At 46.6% G+C, this 20,762-nt stretch overlaps 1 long non-coding RNA gene across 1 annotated transcript; it reads right to left on the bottom strand.

Annotated features, from left to right (window-relative positions):
- Positions 1 to 555: 555 nt before the first annotated feature.
- Positions 556 to 20,681, bottom strand: LOC310850672. The gene is made up of 3 exons (XR_014567410.1): positions 20,303 to 20,681; positions 12,515 to 12,615; positions 556 to 2,790 (listed from the first exon to the last, which is right to left on the bottom strand). It is a non-coding gene; the product is annotated as an uncharacterized lncRNA (long non-coding RNA).
- Between the last annotated feature and the right edge of the window lie 81 nt (positions 20,682 to 20,762).

The following is a 20,762-nucleotide window of genomic DNA, read 5'->3' as shown; positions in this document are numbered from 1 at the left end:
TCTTGCTTTATTGGTCGAGGGAGCCGGCATACAGCTTCCGGGTCATGTGGCCAGCATGACTAAGCCGCTTTTGGAGAACCAGAGCAGCGCACAGAAACGCCGTTTACCTTCCCACCGGAGAGGTACCTATTTATCTACTTGCACTTTGACGTGCTTTCGCACTGCTAGGTTGGCAGGAGCAGGGACCGAGCAACGGAAGCTCACCCCGTTACGGGGATTCGAACCGCCAACCTTCTGATCAGCAAGCCCTAGGCTCTGTGGTTTAACCCACAGCGCCACCCACGTCCCCTGCAATGCAGGAATCACAGCTAAATAATCCCTGACTTACAAAATACCACATAATCACATAGAACGGCTCTTTTTTGTCACTGGATCCAGGTCTGATTAGCCAGATCTCTAGGAAGGATAATAGTTCCCAGACACGGTTCTTGTTTAATGTACCCTGATCTGAAAAGAATTGACAACCAGTCCATAAAACCAAGTGGGAGATTTTTATGTGTAATAAAACCATGATGCTTTATAAATATCCCTCCCCTCCCAGAGACTTGGAAAACATTTTTATTTTTTTTGGAAGCAAACATCCATGCCAGCTCACAAAGTTTAGAATCCATGCTAAGGCTGAAACAAAACATTCTTGCACCAAACTCAGATGTTTGCATCCCTCTAAAAAATAATGTTAGAAATTAAATGTATGGTTCTCAAATATTATAAAAAAGGGGAAGGCAGGAAATGACATCCAATTTTCTTACATAGCTGATAGCAATCTAGGTATGCAATAATCTGATGCTCATTCCAACAATCATTCCATCTCTAATAATACAATAATATTTAATAAGAAGTGCCTGCAAGAATCCTAGGCGCTCTGCAATTGCGTACGGAGGTTGATTGGGTTTAATTTGCTGCATGGATGAGAAGATTTTGATGCTTCTGAAGTCAAGTCAAAATCTGTATGGCTATTTGAGATTCCCTGATATTGAACCTAAAGATTTGGTTGTGGGAAAGGACAGATGAGTCATATTAAAAACTGATCAAATAAAGTCAGTCTTAATTGAATCAAACACTGATGTACTCTCTTTTTCAGCTCATATTACAGACAACCATTATCCCCATGCAATAAATCCACAATTGTTTTCAGACATCCGTGGTGCACAACATCCCACAAGGCTTCTGTAAAACAATGGTATTCAATTGTGGGGAAGATCACATTTCCTCAGCACTGAAAACAGAAATATTTTGTGGCTGGGAAAATGGGATTACCTCGCCACTCCCACAACCCCCATGAGTGCGTCCGTTGTTACTGTCTGCATGCTGTAGGCTGTGGTCGCAGAATCCTATTGGCTAGTGCCAGTAACATTGCTAGTGGAGAGCAATTCCCTGCTAGTGAAGAACAGTTCTCCCAGCTATGCCTGAACCATTTTGTGGCCTTTTAAAAACATTAAAAAAAAACTAGCTTAAATAAAGCTCTAACAAGAAGGATTCAATCTTCTCTTGAGGCAGGGTCAGCCAATGTGGTCCCCTCCCATATGATGTTGGACTACGACTCCCATCATCCCTGACCATTGGCCATGCTGATTGGGGCTGATGTGAGCTGGAGATCAACAACGTTGGGAGGGCACCATGTTGACTACCCCTGCCTTAGGGAATGTAGTATTCCCACTTTCCTCACTCTTGTGGAATTTCATGTGTGAAGAGAAACAACAAAATGGTAGCCACAAATATTATTGTATTGGTCCCTTACAAATGGGATGGTAAGATGCTGCCAGTTCTTCTTGCTATTATGTCACTGCCAGTGCCGATCTTAGGGTTTCTTTACTCCTAGTGGAGAAACACTACTCCCCCTTCTCCTCACACACCAAAGTGCCAGGTCCTGTTGAAGCACATTTCCCAATGTATTATTGGTGGCACAGAGGAGCTCAACCACACAAGAAGATGCCTTATATGGATTCAGACCACTGGCTCATCTGGCTCAATATTGTCTGCACTGACTGGCAGAGGCTCTCCAGCACTTCAGGCAGGGTTCTCTCTCAGCCATACCTGGAGATACCTGGGGTGTGTGTGTGTCAAACTAGGAACCTTCTGCATGCAAGACAAATGCTCTACCACTGAGCGATGGCCTATCCATTCCACAACAGAAAGGGACTGGTGATCTTGCTACACTCAAATCAACCAGGGCTTTAGGCCAAGGCAGGCTTGCGGTAATTTGGCTGGACCGACTGATACCACTAAGGAAAGGCTTGATACAAGCAGGGACTTTGGAGGCAGGGGGCCACCACCTGCAAGACCTTTCCTCTCCTTCCAGCTCTCCAACCCCATCCATTGGAGCAGCTCTTCTTCTCCAGATGCCATTGGCCCAGCTCATTTCTCAACAGGCCCTCCTCGCCGGCTGCCAGTTTTTAACAGTGCAAAGGTCCCAACAGTGAGGTATATGTAGATCCATTCATATTTTTTTCATAAACCCAGGCAAAGGAAGGAGGAAAGGGAAACGGAGGATGGCTTAGGGAAACCCAGAGGCACAGATGAGTTCCTGAGCAAGCTGTTCACAGCACCGGGCTTTTTAGTGGCATCTTCACATTCCAGGTCCCTCTGGCCCCACCGCGGGCGGCCAAATCCCAGACCATCTGGCTCAGCAGTTGTGTGGAGAGTCTTCACCTTCCTGCCTGGTGTCTCTCGACAGCGCCTTCCCCGTGGGGGTAGGAGGCGTGATAATAATGTCTGGGACTTTCAGGCGCTTGTCAGCCATGACAGGAATGTCCCCGCTGCCGCCACCTCTGTTGACGTGTGTTTTAAAGCCTGAGGGAACGAGAGAGAGAGAGAGAGAGAGAGAATGAGAATTTACCTTTCTCTCGGAGGTGGCAACCTCTGACGTTCATTGTTCCTCAGAGGAAATTGGGCGTGTGTGTTTTATGTCACAGAGAGGAGTCGGCCCTTCTCAGATAGTGTGTGACTGTTCGACAGGAATGCTATTCTGCAGAATGGGGCAGCCACACGAAAAACCCTGCTGCGAGTTAGTGCAAAGCGGGCTTCTGATATTGTGGGAACTTGCAAGAGAAACTCTCCCAGGGGCAACTGTGATCTACTGGGTGTATATGGGATAGGCAGATTAGCAGTGCAAATTCCACAAACAGGGTGTTACATGCTGGAAGTAATTTGCCCCCACAAGCAGCCTAGCCACTGCATTTGCTACCAGCTGCAGCCTCTGGACCAAGGGTCGCCCCACACAGAGTGCATTGCAGTAATCCAGCCATGAGGTTACCAATGCATGGGCAATTGTGGTCAAGCTATCCCATTCCAGGAATGACCATAGCTGTCTTACCAACTGAAAGAAGTAAGTAAGTGGATAATAAGCTTCCCGCACCTCTGTTAATTCTCTGTTGGCTATGTCACATTGCCTTCCCACACTTTCCACTCCTTCAGTCTGGATTTCCTCATATGAGGGATACTCTTGAAAGGAGAGGGGTATGAGAAAATGTGGGAAGGCAGAGAACGTCATACAGATAGTAGGCAATTAATGAAGAGACAGGAAGCGCTGACCCTACACGTTAAAACAGTACGGCTGAGCCCTTGGTGGCAGGCCCTGATAAAGATTTTAGGAAACATTTACTTCCAAAGCTTGCACTTTCCAGCCGTATAGGAACAAACCCACTCCATACATTTGAACCACATTTAGAGACATATGGCCTCCCCACCGCAAAGAATCCTGGGAACTGTAGTTTGGTAAAGGTGCTAGGAGCTGCAGCTCTGAGAGGGGATATTTGGGTGGAAGCTGTGACTTTTAAAGCAGTATAAAGGAGCTTTCAATGTATGGCATGGATCTGACTTTGCATGCAGAAGGTCCCAGGTTCAATCCCTGGTGTCTCCAGGGAGAGCTGGTGAAAGATTCTGTCTGAAACCCTGGATGTCCACTGCCAGTCAATGTAGACAGTACTGAGCAGGGTGGACCAATGGTCTGACTCAGTATAAAGCAGCTTCCTATTAAGGCCAGCCCTGGTTATAATTTTGCTTTTCAGGGCCAGATTAAGACCTTTGGAGGCCCTAAGCACTGGAAATACAATGGTGCCCTTTAAATGTAATCCAAAATAAAAACAATACCAAACTTTTAGTATTATTTGCTATGCTTGTATACACCTAGAATTTACGTGCGTCCTGAAATGTACATGCATGTATGTCATGTGCAGCATGTGACAGGATCAGGTTCCCTTGCATTATTTTGATCTACCTTGGTAGGGCACGCCCTGGTTTAGGTGGGGGTAAGTAATGAAAGTAGAAGAGGAAAATGGGGGAAATAGTGTGGGGTGCAGTGTAAGGAAGTCTAACAAATATCTGATTGTTCTCCTGATGACTATTTCAAGGCTTGTTGAACTCAAAGGTAATATTTTAAAAACCTCTTTTTTGTGCTCCTGCTTTTGCTTGTGCTCTATAAGCATATATTTAGTTTGCCTATTGAGAAATCCAGCACTGACTGTCACCACAGTATGCATCCATCGCTGGTGTGTCAGGTCAGATCTGCCCCTCTGCAGCTGTAGCTGACTGTGCTCTGCTCCTGAGGATGCTGGCAGGTCTTCTGTTCCCTAATGCTTCAAGATTGATCACCTCCCTCGCCCTTTTAATGATGGGCCATATGGTGAAAGCATGCTTCGATACACCAGGTTTGCCGTCAACTGACACAGTGCCATCACCATAGTAAAGAAGATCCTGGGTTATATTTAGTTTGTTGTGTGGCGCTGAATACAAATGACGCTTCCGAAGAAGAAGCTGCCCTCCAAAGAAGAAGAAGAGAAGACTAATAAACTGGTGCTTTCCTTCCTTCTCAGACCCCTTCCCTACCAAATTGCCTACAACTGGCAAAGTTTGCAGCCAAAAATGTTGCAAGGTCGCCCTCTGGTGGGCATTGGAGAGACACATATGGGATGCATGCTGTAATCTGCCAGCAAAGCAGACATTCGTGACGATTTGTGCTCATGAGGGTATCGGGGTGATTATACATACACAATCCTGCTTTCAATGCCTGTGTATGATTTGGCTAAGTTTTATTTTATTTATTTAACAAGATTTATGTACAGATCGATTGTAATAAAACCTCTGATTCACAAGGAACATTAATACTATCAATAAAACAGTTTAAAAGAATTAAAAGCATTTAATAATAATTAAAAGTAAAAGTGGGTTGGTGCCAGGGGTTCGGGCCTGTGGGTTTCTTTAAGGCAGTCTTCCCTTTCTCCAGATGCTTCAAGATCTGCAGGAGTTCGTTCCTGCGCAGGCCTACTTAGAAGACAGTCCCACAAGGCTCAGTATAGGACTTGCTTAAAAGGTAAAGGGACCCCTGACCATTAGGTCCAGTCGTGACTGACTCTGGGGTTGCGGCGCTCATCTCGCCGGCATACAGCTTCCGGGTCATGTGGCCAGCATGACTAAGCCACTTCTGGTGAACTAGAGCAGCGCATGGAAACGCTGTTTACCTTCGCGCTGGAGCGGTACCTATTTATCTACTTGCACTTTGATGTGCTTTCGAACTGCTAGGTTGGCAGGAGCAGGGACTGAGCAGCAGCAGCTCACCCCGTCGCGGGGATTCGAACCGCTGACCTTCTGATCGGCAAGTCCTAGGCTCTGTGGTTTAACCCACAGCACCATCCAAGTCCCAGGACTTACTTATTCCGAAGCAAATGTGTCTAAAATTATGCATGGCGTATAGAAAGCAGATTGGGGAAAGAACCCTCTCATAATACAGTGGTATCTCGGGTTACATATGCTTCAGGTTACATACGTTTCAGGTTACAGACTCTGCTAAACCAGAAATAGTGCTTCAGGTTAAGAACTTTGCTTCAGGATAAGAACAGAAATCGTGCTCCGGTGGCGCGGCAGCAGCAGGAGGCCACATTAGCTAAAGTGGTGCTTCAGGTTAAGAACAGTTTCAGGTTAAGAACGGACCTCCGGAACGAATTAAGTACTTAACCCGAGGTACCACTTTACTAGAACTCTGGACCAGCCAATAAAGCCGAATGCTGGAAGATTCAAGAGGGCCGAAATAAAGCACTTATTTGCAGAGCAGCACATAGAAACTATGGAACTCACTTGCACAAGAAACTGTGATGGCCACCAACCTGAATGGCTGTAAAAGATGGAGGCAAAGGGTATCAGTAGCTACTAACCACAATGGCTGTGCTCTTCCTCCACTGTCTAAGTCAGGGTGTCCCTGCATAGCACTTGCTGTGAACTGCAGGTGGGGAAAGCGCAGTTGCCCTCATGTGCTGCTCACAGACTTCCCAGAAGAGGCATCTGGTTGGCTGCTGAGAACAGGATGCTGGACTAGATGGACCCTTCACCTGATCCAGCAGGGCTGTTAAGTTCTTATGTCCATTAACCACTCTCTACGCTGGCTGCCCATGGGAATGCCAACCAAGTAATGAATGGGATCTGCATGAAAGCAGTGGATGTGCTTTTTGCTCCAGCCCCATCCATCTCAATGGCGCTCATGCTAGGCTGCCTCTAGTCTAGCCAAAGCCTTCCTTCTCACCTCTCCTCCCTCCCTGCTCGCCATTCAACGGCATTTAGGTGAAACAGGCTCAGTAGGGCTTTGCATCCAAAGCCGCTCGACTCATCTGTTATTAATGATGATGGAACAGGCCTCACTCTTTGGGAATCAATAAGGGCCTCTCGGCCCAGCTGCTGGATGGACCTGCATTAAGGGCTGCAGCTCATCACCAAGAGAGTTGTGATTTACAAATGCATTTCCAGATGGGAGTGCATTGCTATTCATAAAGGGCTTGGCCCCAGCCATGTGGAGCTCAGCGTCTTCTTCACAAGGCTGTGAGGCTGCTGTTTCGGGAGGAAGCACAGCCCCATCCGGAACAGGCTGGCATCCCCGAAACATCAGATCCCTTAGCCAACTTATTCTCTGGCCAAAAGAAATTCCTTCCAGTAGCACCTTAAAGACCAACTAAGTCAGTTCTTGGTATGAGCTTTCGTGTGCATGCACACTTCTTCAGATACCTATCTGAAGAAGTGTGCATGCACACGAAAGCTCATACCAAGAACTGACTTAGTTGGTCTTTAAGGTGCTACTGGAAGGAATTTTTTTTGTTTTGACTATGGCAGACCAACACGGCTACCTATCTGTAACTTATTCTCTGGAGTAAACTTCAGTTTGCTTGCCCTCGTCTAGTCCAAAACTGACAGCAGAGACCTGCTGAGAATATTAACTGGGTGATGTTGTTTTTTCCAGCTTTGGATGAAAGAAACAAGAGATTGAGGAAAGAGAAAGAAAGCTGAGCAGTAGTGCAGTGGTCCAGAGCTGCAGGACCATTACTATTTCTGCAGCAGGATACTAGTAGGGTCCCTGTCTACAGCATCCTAGAGCCACCCATTCAGCATGGAAGGGGGGCTTTTAGCTAATGAGAGGAAGGTTTCTCAACCTTTGTGCTTACTGGAGCCAATCAGAGTGAAAGAAGGTGAGCCAGCCACGGAGGATTGGCTCCTAGAGCCACTCTGGAGAAGGAGCATGGGAGAAACAGCAAGGAGGAATTGTTCTGTAGGCTCCAAAGCTAAGCATTTAGGAACACTGAAAACACGAGGTGCTTCTGTTTTAAGAGAATGGTGCACAAGTTCTGTCACATGCAGTGGAACTTCATGGCAAACACAACTAGAGACACAACTTAAGATGATAGTGAAACAGTCCAAATCATTTGCCCATGAACATGCTCAGAATATAGTAGTTTTAGTTCAGTGCTACTCAAAGTCATGGTCCATGGACCAGTACAAGCCCATGAGCCATCAACTGCTACTCCCCAACAACTCCACCACAGCCCAGGTTTAGTGGTACCCTTCAGGGCCAACTATGGTAACAGTTCCTGGCACACTGGGGGCGGGGAGGGTAGGAATTGCTGGTCCAACACTTCAAATAGCTTAAGAAGCAAGGCTATAGCGGAAAGGCAACACACAGAGATCTGCATTGATCATTGCAATGCATTCCTAATTATCACTATTGTATAAGGTTCTTGTATAATCTTTGGAGAGCCATGATTGTTCAGGAGAATGGCTGCACTTCAGAACTTGCCACCACACTAATGGAGTTGGATGTCATCTCCACATATTGGTGAATTTAACCGTTCCCACCCCAAATCCCCAGATGACCACCTCATGTAACAAACTGAATCCTGATAAGACAGAAGTACTTTTTGTAATAAACTGCAGTTCCCAGGATTCTTTAGGGGAATCCATGACTGTTTAAAGTAGGGGTGGGATTCTGTGCACCCAGGGTGCCACATTAGCAATCTCTGGGATAGCACACACAGAGAGAAAGAGAGATGGCTGAATGAAATTGAAACTGTGGGCCTTTCTCCCTCATAATTCTTATGAACTTACCCTAATTCACCCCTGCTGTATGGAGTCCACACTAAGAACTAAAGTAGAGCAAAGATTTTTGAAGGGGTTATATGGCGCGGGGAGGGAACTCAAGTTCAAATCTCCACCTGGTCATATTTTCCCATCAGCTAATCTTGTGTCTCCAAGCTGAGGCTCCAATACTTTGGCCACCTCGTGAGAAGAGAAGACTCCCTGGAAAAGCCCCTAATGTTGGGAAAGATGGAGGGCACAAGAAGGGGAGGACAGAGGATGAGATGGTTGGATGGTATTCTCGAAGCTACCAAACTGCGGGAGGCAGTGGAGGACAGAAGTGCCTGGCGTGCTCTGGTCCATGGGGTCAAGAAGAGTTGGACACGACTAAACGACTAAACAACATCAAATCTTGGGTCAGTCCTACTCTTTCAGTGTAACCCGCCTCACAGGGTTGCAGTGAGGATAAAAGAGGAGCCATGTGTGCTGCCCCAGACCTACCTGAAGGAAAGACAGAGGTGAAATGGTAGAAATAAAGAGGACAGGTATGTGTGTGTGTGTGTGTGTGTGTGTGTGTGTGTGTGGTTATATCTAAGGTCCTTTTTCAAGTAACCCATGTGACGTCACTTGAAAGTGAATGTGAACATTCCACGGGGGTGGAAAGGAGCATTTCAAGGAGGGCATTTGGGAATTCACTGGAGCAGCTGAAAACTTTGGCTCATGAGCTGGGAAGAGATGAGGAGGCCGTGCGTGAGCCATATATCCAAGGCACTGTGTCTGACACAAGGGAAGCATTTGAGCATATATTATTTATACCCAGTACACTTCTGACGCCCTCGCCCCCACCGTTTCCTTGCAAAGAGTCGTGTGGAGGCTTCTGCCTGTTTCCCAGGGGGTCTTCTGTGGAAGCGGCTTTTACGAGACCTTCGTAACATCAGCTGCAGCAGCTGCTGCTGCAAAACGGCATCTCTGTATCTCTCGCTGGGCCTTTCACGTCTTTCCTTCCCAGGAGATGATGCAAAAGTGCAAAAAGGGCAAGCGACGTGATCAGGTTTAGAAAAATGGGGAGTAAAGGAGGAGGGGGAACATCACCAGTGGTGCCAGTAGGGGCTGGGTTGCCGAACCAGTAGGGAGAGCCAAAGCCCATGATAGGCAGAGCCAACGCATTCTAGTTTTGCCCCCGCCCTCAACCTCCTCCTCCTCTTTCCTGCTGAGTTGTACAAGGGGCAATGCTGAGACTAAGGAGGAGGGGCAGCAGCACCACCCAGGAAGGTTGTAAGAGAGAAGGCAAGCGGATGGGGGCTGGTTTAGGATAGGTTGGGGTCTTGCCAGAAGCCTCCTTGCTGGGCTGAGCAACAGCTTCTCTCTGCCTGATATACTGTATGCTGCATTTGTTTAATCTGCAATAGCCCAGTCCTAAGCTGTTTTGAAAAGCAACCAGTTGTTTGCTCTTTAGCTAGCAGGGGTCCAGAATATACCTCAGCAGATGCCTTGTGTGAAATGGTAGGCTGCATACCACTTAGTGTTCATGCTTACAAATGTACAAGTACATGCACTGGTGCATCAGAATGCATCTGCCACACCCTGCATTTAGGACCAGAGACCTGGAGGAGATGGCTGAGCCCTGAACAGCAAAATCCCCAGCAACTTATACTCACTTTAATTTTCAGAAGATGCCCCTCAGAGGCAAAAGAAAAACCTGGTGCAAAATGGGAATGTTAGTTGACCAGGTTCAGGGACCAGGAAATAGGAAATGGAGTGTAGGATCTGCTAGTCTGAAATTCAACTGGTGTAGCTCTCCCCAGCTGCTGCCTGCTCACAGTTTCAGAAGTGCCACCTGTCTGCTACCCTGCATTTGGAAGCACAGGAGCAATTGCCAGAGAGGTGGCATTCCCATGGGGCGGACAAGGGTTCCTGCAGGCCATTTGTGGCTTTGACTAGCTGGGCCAGAGCAGCCACAGCCTATTAACCTGAATGTCAGCCCAAAGCGTGAATGAATAATCCATGGCTCCAAAGTGTCAGAGGGGGTGCATTTCCCTCCCCTTCTCGCTGGGAGATTGCTTTCAAGATGCGCTTCCCAGCACTGCTACCTGAGGGAGCTGGCCCAGCCCCACACTGTGTGAGGAGCCCCCCTGGGGAAGGAAAGGCAGCAGGTGCTCAGGCCTTTGGCTTGGCATTAAAGCTGACAGCCCATGCTGGCATCGGGGCCAAGCAGCAGTAAAAGCTAATGGGTGATGCAATATTTAGCACTTGCCCCGATTACCCAGTGAGAGAACAGAGCACACTGAAAATAAAATAAAAGCCAAGGCTGATTTGTGAGAATGGTGCTTTCCCCAGCTTGGGACAGAGAGCATCTTCATGGATAGAAGAACGTCTATAACAGCTGGCTTCATCCTGACAACCCTTAGCAGGTTTTATGACCCCCCCAAGGGTTGTCGAAATGGGGCACGCATAGTGCTCTGTGCATGTCTGGTGAGTAGGGATGCCAGGGAATGCCATGGAAATTGGAAACAGAAGCAGAAATTGCCAATGTTTGCTTATTTGTCCCATGTCTGTGATGGGAACCAGTCCTGCAGTATTTGCTGTTGTCGTTGCCTTCAAATGATATGAAATTGATTATGGCCTCATTCCCATTTAAATTGAAATGAATGGTGCAGAAATAATTGTGCCATTTGTTTACATGTAAGTAACAGGGCTTGTGGAAATAAGTATCTAAATTAGGTAATATGGTGGACAGCTTCCGAATTTGGCGGATGTGGAACTGCAGCAGAACAGAAGCAGCACCGCTTGTGATGAAGACGGGTTGGAATGGAAATCGCTGCCTTCTTACAACCCTACTAGCAAGTAGCAATTAGGGGTTACTAACTGTAGCGTGTGCATTAGCCAAACAGAAAGCAGAATTTTGCTACTCCCCTGCCTTTGCACCGCAGCATAAATCCAGGCCAGTGGAATGAAACTGGGACAACCCATGTAGTGCACAGACCCCCCCCCCCTGCCCTATTTCCCTCCCATCTGCAATTGACTGCTGCCAATTGTTCGCTTCCACCTTGCTTTTCGGATGAGTAAGTGGGCCCGGTGGCTCCTGCCAAGTTTGGTTTTAACTAGATGGGGTGGCGGTGGCGGAATACACTGTAGGCGGCTTCTGGAGTTCCTTCCAAATGTCCTGGGTTATTGCAGTCGTAAAGTTCTCTTCTCAGATTGCCTGTCCTTAGTCAAGGCTGCTGAGATGGCACGTGCCTGTTTTCTGGGAAGAAGGGAGGCAGGGAGGAAGTCTGGTCCAACTCAGAGCCTTCTCTTTTAAAGACCTGATCCATTAGATCAAGGAACGGTCCTCCAAAAGATGCTGGACTCCAGCAGGGCCAATGGCCAGGGATGATGGGAGTTGTAGTCCAGCAAGATCTGAACATCTATGTTCAAAAGCTTCCAGGTTCAATCCCTGGCATCTCCAGATAGGGCTGTGAAAGACTCTTGCCTGAAACCCTGGAAGAGATCTCAGTAGTGACTCAATCCTGAGCTAGAGATGAACTAACGGTCAGTGCAAGGTGGCTGCTTCATATACACATGTGGGAAACTTGTAGCATTTGGATGACAATGTATGTTGTTCCAAGTGATAAGAATTCACACTTCCCCTCGGATTTCTTTCAAACCAGTTACACTTCGAGGGCAGATCCATACTGTGCTCTCAGAGCACACCCAATGCACGTTTTAAGCATTTGACTTCCTCCAAAGAATCCTGGCAACAGACATTTATTAAGGTTACTGGGAATTGGAGGTCTGTTGGGAGGAAACTACAGTTCTCAAGGGTCTTTGTGGGATGCTTGTGCCTTAAATGTGTGTTGGATGTGCTTTAAATGTAGGGTGTGGATCTGTCCTTAAAGTGTAACTTTAAATGGGGTGTGGATAGCATCAAGCTGTTTATAGGCTGCTGAATATTATTCCATCTTTCTGGCAAAAAAACCCAAAACCCCTTTGAAAATAATCATGGTCCCATGAGCACAACAACGCGCCCCCCACTCCACCTCATAGATCCATGGAGTTGTGGGTTTAGGCAGAGCATCTGGAGTTCCCTCCAGATGTTGATGATTTACAACTTCCACCTTCGCTGACCACTGGCCAACAACATCTGGGGAGCCACAGGTTTCCCATCCCTGAGTCAGGATAAAGGAGACATCACATGGCTTCTTACCTTTCAGGCAGGAGAGACTAAGTCCCATGATTTCATCCTTTTAGCATGTGGGATGGATTAAAGACACAAATTTCCACATCTGGTCCTTTGCCTCATTAGTGCTAGAGAGTCGAGAAAGAAAAAAATATTTTTTTTAAAAAAATATGGGAAAGAAATCTAGCTGCATTCAGAACATAGTGTGTCCACACTTAGCTCCAGAAAACCATCAATGGATGCCATGGCATTGTATTAACCTAGCTAGATTCATTCCAATTTATATAGGAACTTTTATCCTGAATGGAACTTTAGCACATGATACATACATACATACATATTTAAAACACACACTTGTGACCAATCGCTGCAGGTTTTTATACTTTGTATAAGCAGCTAGTTTATTTCTAGGGATGAGAAGATTTTCCTGTGCTCTATTACTGCCCCGTGAGTTTGCTCTCACCTGCATTCTGCCCCAGTTAGGAAAATTTCTAAATTTAAGCGGCAGGTGTGCAGTTTGCATCATTCAATCCCTTTCATTTATAGCAGGAGGTAGGAGACCTTCTGTAGCCCTATTCCTAACTGTCTATGGTTACTGATGTACCCTGGCACTTTGAGTGTAAAAAAAGTATAAAAATAACCTTGGTATGATTGCATCCTGGTAGCATTTTATGCTGCGATTTAATCAGACATGCCTACATTCTTGTGCCCAACCATAATGTGCAAAAAAGGAGATGCTAACTGAAAAACTGTTGCAATGCCTGGAAATGACAAAAGGCAGACTGCTAATGCATTGGTGCAATTCTGGAAACAAGATCAGGAAATCTGGAGCCTCCCACAGAAAAATCTTTGTAAGCTTCTCTCTTTATTTCTTTGATAGGGTTTGGCCTCCTCTTGTTACTTGATCCTAGTTTCTGGCACTACAGCTGTTCCCTGAGCAGCAAACATAAAGACCATAAGCAGAATAATAATACTGTTATTTACATATACACCTTGGTTTTAAGAGTTGCAGGTAGTATAAAATTCAGGCCACCTTTGGGTGAACACACACTCCTGTAGAGGCAATGTGGTCAAAGGATACGTTTCAGCACATAGCCTGCCCATCCTGAAGCCTTTGGGCAATTTAATTTTTAAGGCAACTAAAAATGTGTAATTAAAGCTTCTAACCTTTAGCCAGCTTAATTCTCCTCCTCCTAGCACATGGTGGGGTGTGTGGCAGTTTAGCATGCTCAATGGTCAAGCTTGTTCAGGCATCTTAGTGGGGAAGGGCTGTAACAGAGTGGCAGAGCATCTTCTTCACATGCAGAAGGTCCTGGTTTCAATCCCTGACATCTCCAGGTAGGACTAGGTAAGACTCCCTGTTTGAAACCCTGGAGTGTCGTGGGCCAGGGGGCAGCTTCACCTGCTGAACAGCAGCTTGAACCGGGAGAAGGCCAAGTGATTCCACCTGCACTTGACCGGCCTTAGATCACAGAGCAGAAGGCACCAATGAGAACCAGCTGCCTCCCAACTTCTTAAGCCAAGCTCTCAACAACAGTAAAATGCTGGAAAGAGTGGCTGTAGTTCTTGCCCCTTACTTTGCTGCTGCCTGCTCTCCCTCTGGATTCCCTGACCTGTGAACTGGACCCTTGGCTCTGTGATCATGTGAATTTCCTGACCTGTGGACTGTCTTGACTTTGTATGTGGATTCTGCTCTCAGGCAAGCATTCCTTGGAGACTCCTAGCCCCTACTTGTTCGGCACCGGACTCAAATGGGGCTATAGCATGGAGAGCCACCACCGGTCAGCGTAGAACTCCCCCCGCTTTCCCTTTTAAGGGGGTGGAGAGAGAGGAGAACCCCCACAGTCCTTTGCAAGTCTTGCAAAAGCCCTTAGAAGTCTCTTTCCCTCCATCTTTAAGATCACAGTAAGACTGAGCTTAAAAGGGAAGGTGGGACAACCAGGTTTAAAATGGGGGGGTTCAAACAGGATGTGATGACGTAATGCCATCATGCTACTGGCATGTGGGCAGTCCTACCCACCTGTCAAACCTGGCCTGTGAGGCAGATCCTGATAATGATCTGACCTGTGGAGCCAAAAAGGTTCCACACTCGTGGTATACTGTGCTGGATGGACCAATTAGCCTAACTTGGTGTAAGACATTTACCTATGTACCCAAGTGTTCTGGCAGGCACAGAAATTGCAGTTCATTTCATGCTTTGACAAGCTGTTGCATGCCTCCACCGTCGGAGGCAATATGCTTCTGAATACCAGTTGCTGGAAACTGCAGGAGGTGAGTGTGCTGTTGCGCTCAGATCCTGCTTGTGAGCTTCTCTCAGACACCTGTGAGGACCCAGTTACAGACTCAATGGGCCACTGGCCAGATTCAGCAGGGTTCTCCTTAGGTACTTATAGGAGAAGAGGCTCCAATCCATTCCTCTTTCAAGGTGAATGAGTGTGGGTAGCTTGGACATCATCTGCAGGGGATGCATTGTGTAGCTGTATTGTACTTACACCACTCACAACACAGAATCTAAAAGCCTAAGGTAAAGGACCCCTGACTGTTAGGTCCAGTCGTGGCCAACTCTGGAGTTGCGGCACTCATCTCACTTTACTGGCCGAGGGAGCTGGCGTACAGCTTCCGGGTCATGTGGCCAGCATGACTAAGCCACTTCTGGCGAATCACAGCAGCACATGGAAATGCCGTTTACCTTTCCGCCGGAGTGGTACCTCTTTATCTACTTGCACTTTGACATGCTTTTGAACTGCTAGGTTGGCAGGAGCAGGGACCGAGCAACGGGAGCTCACCCCATTTCGGGGATTCGAACCGCCAACCTTCTGATCGGCAAGCCCTAGGCTCTGTAGTTTAATGGAAGGTTGCCTGCTAGCCATTGTGACTACTAACCCTTGATAGACTTACCCTCTTCCATGAATCCGTTTAATCCTCTCAAAAAGCCATCTTATAGCACCAAGCTGTGAAGGGAGTCAGAGGCCTTGATCTTTGTAGAAGACACTTCTTAAAAAATAATAATGCTGGACTTTTCATGAAAAGGAGGAGAGCTTGACTGCATTTGAGAAACCCTTCTTTACATTATTAAGGATTTGATTGCAGAGTGCAAAAAAGTGGTGGGGAAAACAGCCACTGGATAACTAGGGGCTCCTGACTCACTTCTGCCAACTTAACATCCCTAACAATAGCTAATAGATCCACAGCACTCACTGATGTTTGAGTTGAGGCAGTGCACTTCAACAAAAGGTAGACTAGTCTCTGATGAAATTCAGCCCCATTTGTTTCCATAGCCATTGTCTGATCTAACCCTCCCCGCTGTGACTCTATTGCCAGGTCAAGCCCAGCTGAATGTTGAGCAGGGCTTTGGCCCAGCGAAATCTCTGCAAGGTTCAATTTAGCAGAACATTTTCCACATCTGTTATCTTTATTGGATGGTATAGTAAGGAGAACTTGTGTCAATATCAGAAGGTTTAGCTCTATGACTAACAGATGCAGGTTTGTATTTAATCATTAACTTCTGATTAGCTGCTATCATGCTGGCATTGGGCATCACCTCAACCAATTATAAAAAGTGGCTTTTATTTGATATGCAACTTGATGTTCTTTCCTCATGAAAAGGGGTGGAAACTGACATCATGCTCCTCATACTATAGAGCCCCCAGATGGAGCTGGCAAGGGGCACTGGATGTAATTGACTCAGGGTTCATATATCCTGGAATATGAACCCATCTCCACACAAAGGAAAGATTCCAGAGTTTTTCAGGGCAACCTGTTCTGGTAGTTTGATAGACTTACATTGTCATGGTGGCCTCAAGTCAAATGACATGCTGAACATGTGAAATCATTTTTGTTTTATTTATTCAAGCTAATCTTACACCCAGATATATTCCCAAGAATTAACATCATATTGTCAGTGAAAAGACCAATCTTCAGTTGTTCTGAACCACACTTAATATCTGTTATCTCTGGCTGCCCTAACCTCTTTTTTGGGAGGAAGGGCAGAATATTTAGTAATAAGTAAATAAACCCTTATACCCCAGCTTGACCACTGAGATCAGGGGTGGGGAACGTCTGACTTCTGTGGGCCTGACAGGTCATTTCCCCCCAAACCATGACCACCTGCCCATCAGCTGACATCACTGGTGATAGCAACTGATTGGCAGGAAGAGAGGATTTAATCCTGTATTGCCTGTGTGATCCTGTTCCCAGCAGGATGTAATCCCTTGAGGTCACAAAAGTTAAATCATTCTCTGGGTATGGATTCTTATGTAGCCAACTGGCACCATCCACACGTAAAATGAGGTTTCACCAGGTTTTTTGAGGGATGCTAAAAATTTGCAGAAGTAAAATCTCTAGAGGCGGGGAAAATAACAACGCCTACAGGGGGGACCCTCCACAAAACAGCTTAATGTTTTCTAGGTATGAAATGCTGACTGAGGAGGATGGACAGAGTAATTCAGGTAAAGGACGAGGCTGGCTAGTCAGAATCCTGGACAGGATCTCTCCACAGTGAGACATTTTGTTTCAGGTCCCACTTATTTTGTCTTCTAATTTGTTTTAGCGGATGGTGAATGTGATTATATTGTGGTTCCACTTAAGGGTGTTCCATCCCGCTTTCAGCAAACAACATTAAATTTGTCAAAGTAAAATCTCTGCACTCCCCTATCCCTGAAAAATCAACCCTCAGTTCCAGGAAGAGAGAGCATATTTATGTAGGGACCATGTGACAATCAGTATTGTAATAGTGAGAGCTTCCTCAACCTTGGCCCTCCAGAAGTTTTTGGCCTACAACTCCCATGATCCCTAGCTAGCAGGACCAGTGGTTAGGGATGAAGGGATTGTAGTCTCAAAACATCTGGAGGGCCGAGGTTGAGGAAACCTGGAATAGTGCATCCAGTCCCCACTCATGTTCCGATATGAAGAGAAAGTTGGACCTGCTTTGCCAGTTCTGAAGAGGACATACAGAACTGGGTGTGAATACATCTACGGACATCATGGTCTTTGCACCAGTTTTCTTCTTAAAAACTTTCCCTGCACAATAATTTCCAGAAATCTTTGCCACCACCCTCCAGCTCTTTGTATCCTTTCTTAGGACAAGTGTCCCTCTTGTCCAATGACCAACTCAGTCTTGCCATCAATATCAACAGATTAATGGCTAGTGATGGGCCAACACCCACCCTTTTGGAGAGGAACTGAAAATCAGACAAATTACAAAGCGGTTGGCCTATGAGAAACAAAGAGAGAAAGATTATTTCCAAAGACATCATGAAGATGGAACAAGACCATGCTCTCAATTGTATCCTTGCTTTCTAAAATCCCATTCAGTCCTGGTCCACTCACTGCCTGTGTAAGAAAGCAAACAACTTTTTGGCTTGGCAAGGCTACCCAAAATCAATGAGGCTACATAAAACAACTGTGAATATCAATAGTCTCGTTTTTAACCACTTAATTTTCTGAAAGGGCAGATCCACAAACATTCTTATCTCATAAAAGAGACCAGAAAATGAGGGGATGGAGGAGACTTTGAAAAGCTACCGGAAATATTTGTCCATTGATAATATCCTAGAAGCAACTGCTGTTCATACAGGGAACCTCTCCTCTCTGCAAGCCCATTGAAACAAGCAGGACATAGGTAAGAGCAATACATCATGTCTGTTACACATTTCTGGCTTATAAATGGTGCTTAAAAGGATAAGATTCTGGTATATAGTTCCTTTTCCACATATATGCCCCCTCCCCTGCAACCCTGAATTGATTTACAACCCTAAGTGAGCTTATATTCCAGCACAGTAAAATGCAATGAGCAAAACTTTGGGTAGTATCCAACTAAGTTTTACTCAGACAACCCACTGGGATGTAAGTGCCTATGTGAGTAATGTCCATTGGTTTACTGGATCTGTTCTGAGAAGAACTTAGTTGAATACAAGCATTTGTACCTATTAGCGGGTGTGGTAACAGCAGTGAATCCCTGGTTCAAAGTGCACCCCTGCCATTAGCTCACAGCATACACACCAAACATTCAAAGCACCCTTACAGAGGGACAACCCCATGGGAACTGTAGTTTGTTATGGGTGCTGGGATTTGTAGTTTATCCCTCACAGAACCACAGTTCCCATGATTCTTTGTGGTGAGATGTTCTTTAAAGGCAGATTATATGGGCAAAAGTGGCCTTAGCAAGCCACTTTTTTTCTTTCTCTCCATCTCCTTCACATCTCCTCCCCTTCAAGCTGCATTATGGGAATAATTGCCCACCCTGCTGAGTTGTTGTAATTATGAAAACAGGTTCATTGTTTGTTTAAAAAGGGTTGTATCCAAGGAGTGTAGACCCAATGAAATCAATGGAACTAAATTACTCATGATTTTGATGAGTTTACTCTGAGTAGAACTTATCTGGTGACAATCCCAATGATTAAAAAAATCTGCATCAATAGCTGCAGAAAATACCACATTTACACCAATCATGATCCTGGATCTGGACAAAGAAGGTGAGTTTTCAAATTGTGCCTGAATATACCTAGAATGTTCTGATTTCACCTGGGATGGAGTTTCATAAGTGGGGTACTATCACTGAGAATGGTCCCCTCACTGCCACCAGGTTAGAGCCTTGATAATGTGTGAAAAGTACTTTGAACCCCATAAAGTGCTGCATATAACCACAATCCTAACACTAATTAGTATGCAATCACATGCATACTAAAACCAAACTCATTTGTTTCTGAGTGCCACCACCAATCCACATGGAGCCAAAATGGTACCCTTCCACACACAAGAGGGAAGCATCAGAAGAGAGCACAAAGGTTTGCAGAAGAATATCCCCCCCCCCAAAGAAAAACTTTAGGGGGAAACCACCGCCATACAACTCAGTTAGAATTGAGTATGCTCATTGGTCTTCCTGAATGTCTGTTAGGGTAAAAGATCGGGACTGAAAATGGAATGGAGTATTGTGTAAAAGGGCATGGCTGGCTGGCTGGCACCCAGAACAAGAGCAAACGTTCTGCTGCAGGTTCCACATGGGAAGCTGCCTTATAAAGGGTGAGCACTGGTCTATAGTGCCCTACATTGTCTTTGCTGACTGGCAGAGGATTTCCAGGATTTCAGGCATGAGACATTCCCAACTCTAGCTAGAGATGCCAGGGATTGAACCTCAGACCTTCTGCATGCCTAGCAGATGCTCTGCCACTGAGCTATGCCATTAAGAGAACGTAAGATTCTAGTCCTCATGGATCTGAACAGGAACATAGGAAGCTGCGTCCTATCGAGCCAGACCATTGGTCCTTCTCACTCAGTATGAGTGACAGAGGGGTTGAACTTAGAATGTTTTGCATGCAAAGCAGATGCTCTGACCCTGAGCTACAGCCTTTCCAATTGCAACGATAATAACAATATGTGATGATGATGATGATGATGATGATGATGATGGTCGCAAAGGAGCCACGAAAACGCGACGAGTATGACCCCACGCAAATTCAGAACAAAAACCAAGGCAAAGTTCTTAAAGCTGAGAGGGCAGTCCCTCAGTCTTGCAGCCTCCCTGGTTTCCTGATCAGAACCCACAGCCTTAGCTTCCAGGCTGAATCCAAGACTCAAGCGGCTCCTAAAGAGGGCAGGTGGTGGTGGTACTGAGCCAGGGAGAAACAGCAGCCGCAGCAGCCGCCGCCGCCGCAGCAGCAGGATTAACTCTCCCATCCAAGTTTTAGAAAGGGCTTTTATCCTTTTCCACCCAGCCCTGAAACCAAACCAGCAAGCATGAAAATAACAGAAGGAGGGAGAGCGGCAAGGGAGGGGCAGGAGCTTCCTCCTCGAGATTCTTAGGGGGCAGCAACTCACCAGCTCTGCAGGCAGCCGCCGCCTTCCCCTCCAGTGGCCCCAGCCCAGCCTCGGTGGCAGCCGGCGGCATCCCAGCCCCGGCTCTGCTGCTGCTGCTGCTGCTGCTGCTGCTGCTGCTTCTCCCAGTTGCAGCGCCTGACATCGCTGCCAGCCCAGCGAGAGGGAGATGATTGCAGCTGGCAGGAGTCGGAGGCAGGACCAGGGCGATTTACATATTGCTGTCTCGGGGACCACCTCCAGCTCTTGGCCGGGCCAGCAGAGAGAGAGGGAGGGAGGGGCGGAGGCTACCAGGCACTGTGTGCCCCCTCCTCGCCTTTCCACCCCTCCCTCTCTCCAGCCTCATCTCAGCAGCTGCCGCAATGCCTGGCCAAAGGGCTTCTCCCTTTGCTGGTCTCTGCCAAGAGCTGCGGGAGGATGGCTAACTTGCTGGTGCATCCCGAGATATATAATAACATACAGA

This window comes from Podarcis gaigeae, assembly GCF_964106915.1.
Source record: "Podarcis gaigeae genome assembly, chromosome: 8".
Lineage (NCBI taxonomy): Eukaryota > Metazoa > Chordata > Lepidosauria > Squamata > Lacertidae > Podarcis > Podarcis gaigeae.
The sequence above is the reverse complement of the archived record's forward strand: the minus strand, read 5'-3'. Positions and strand labels throughout refer to the sequence as shown.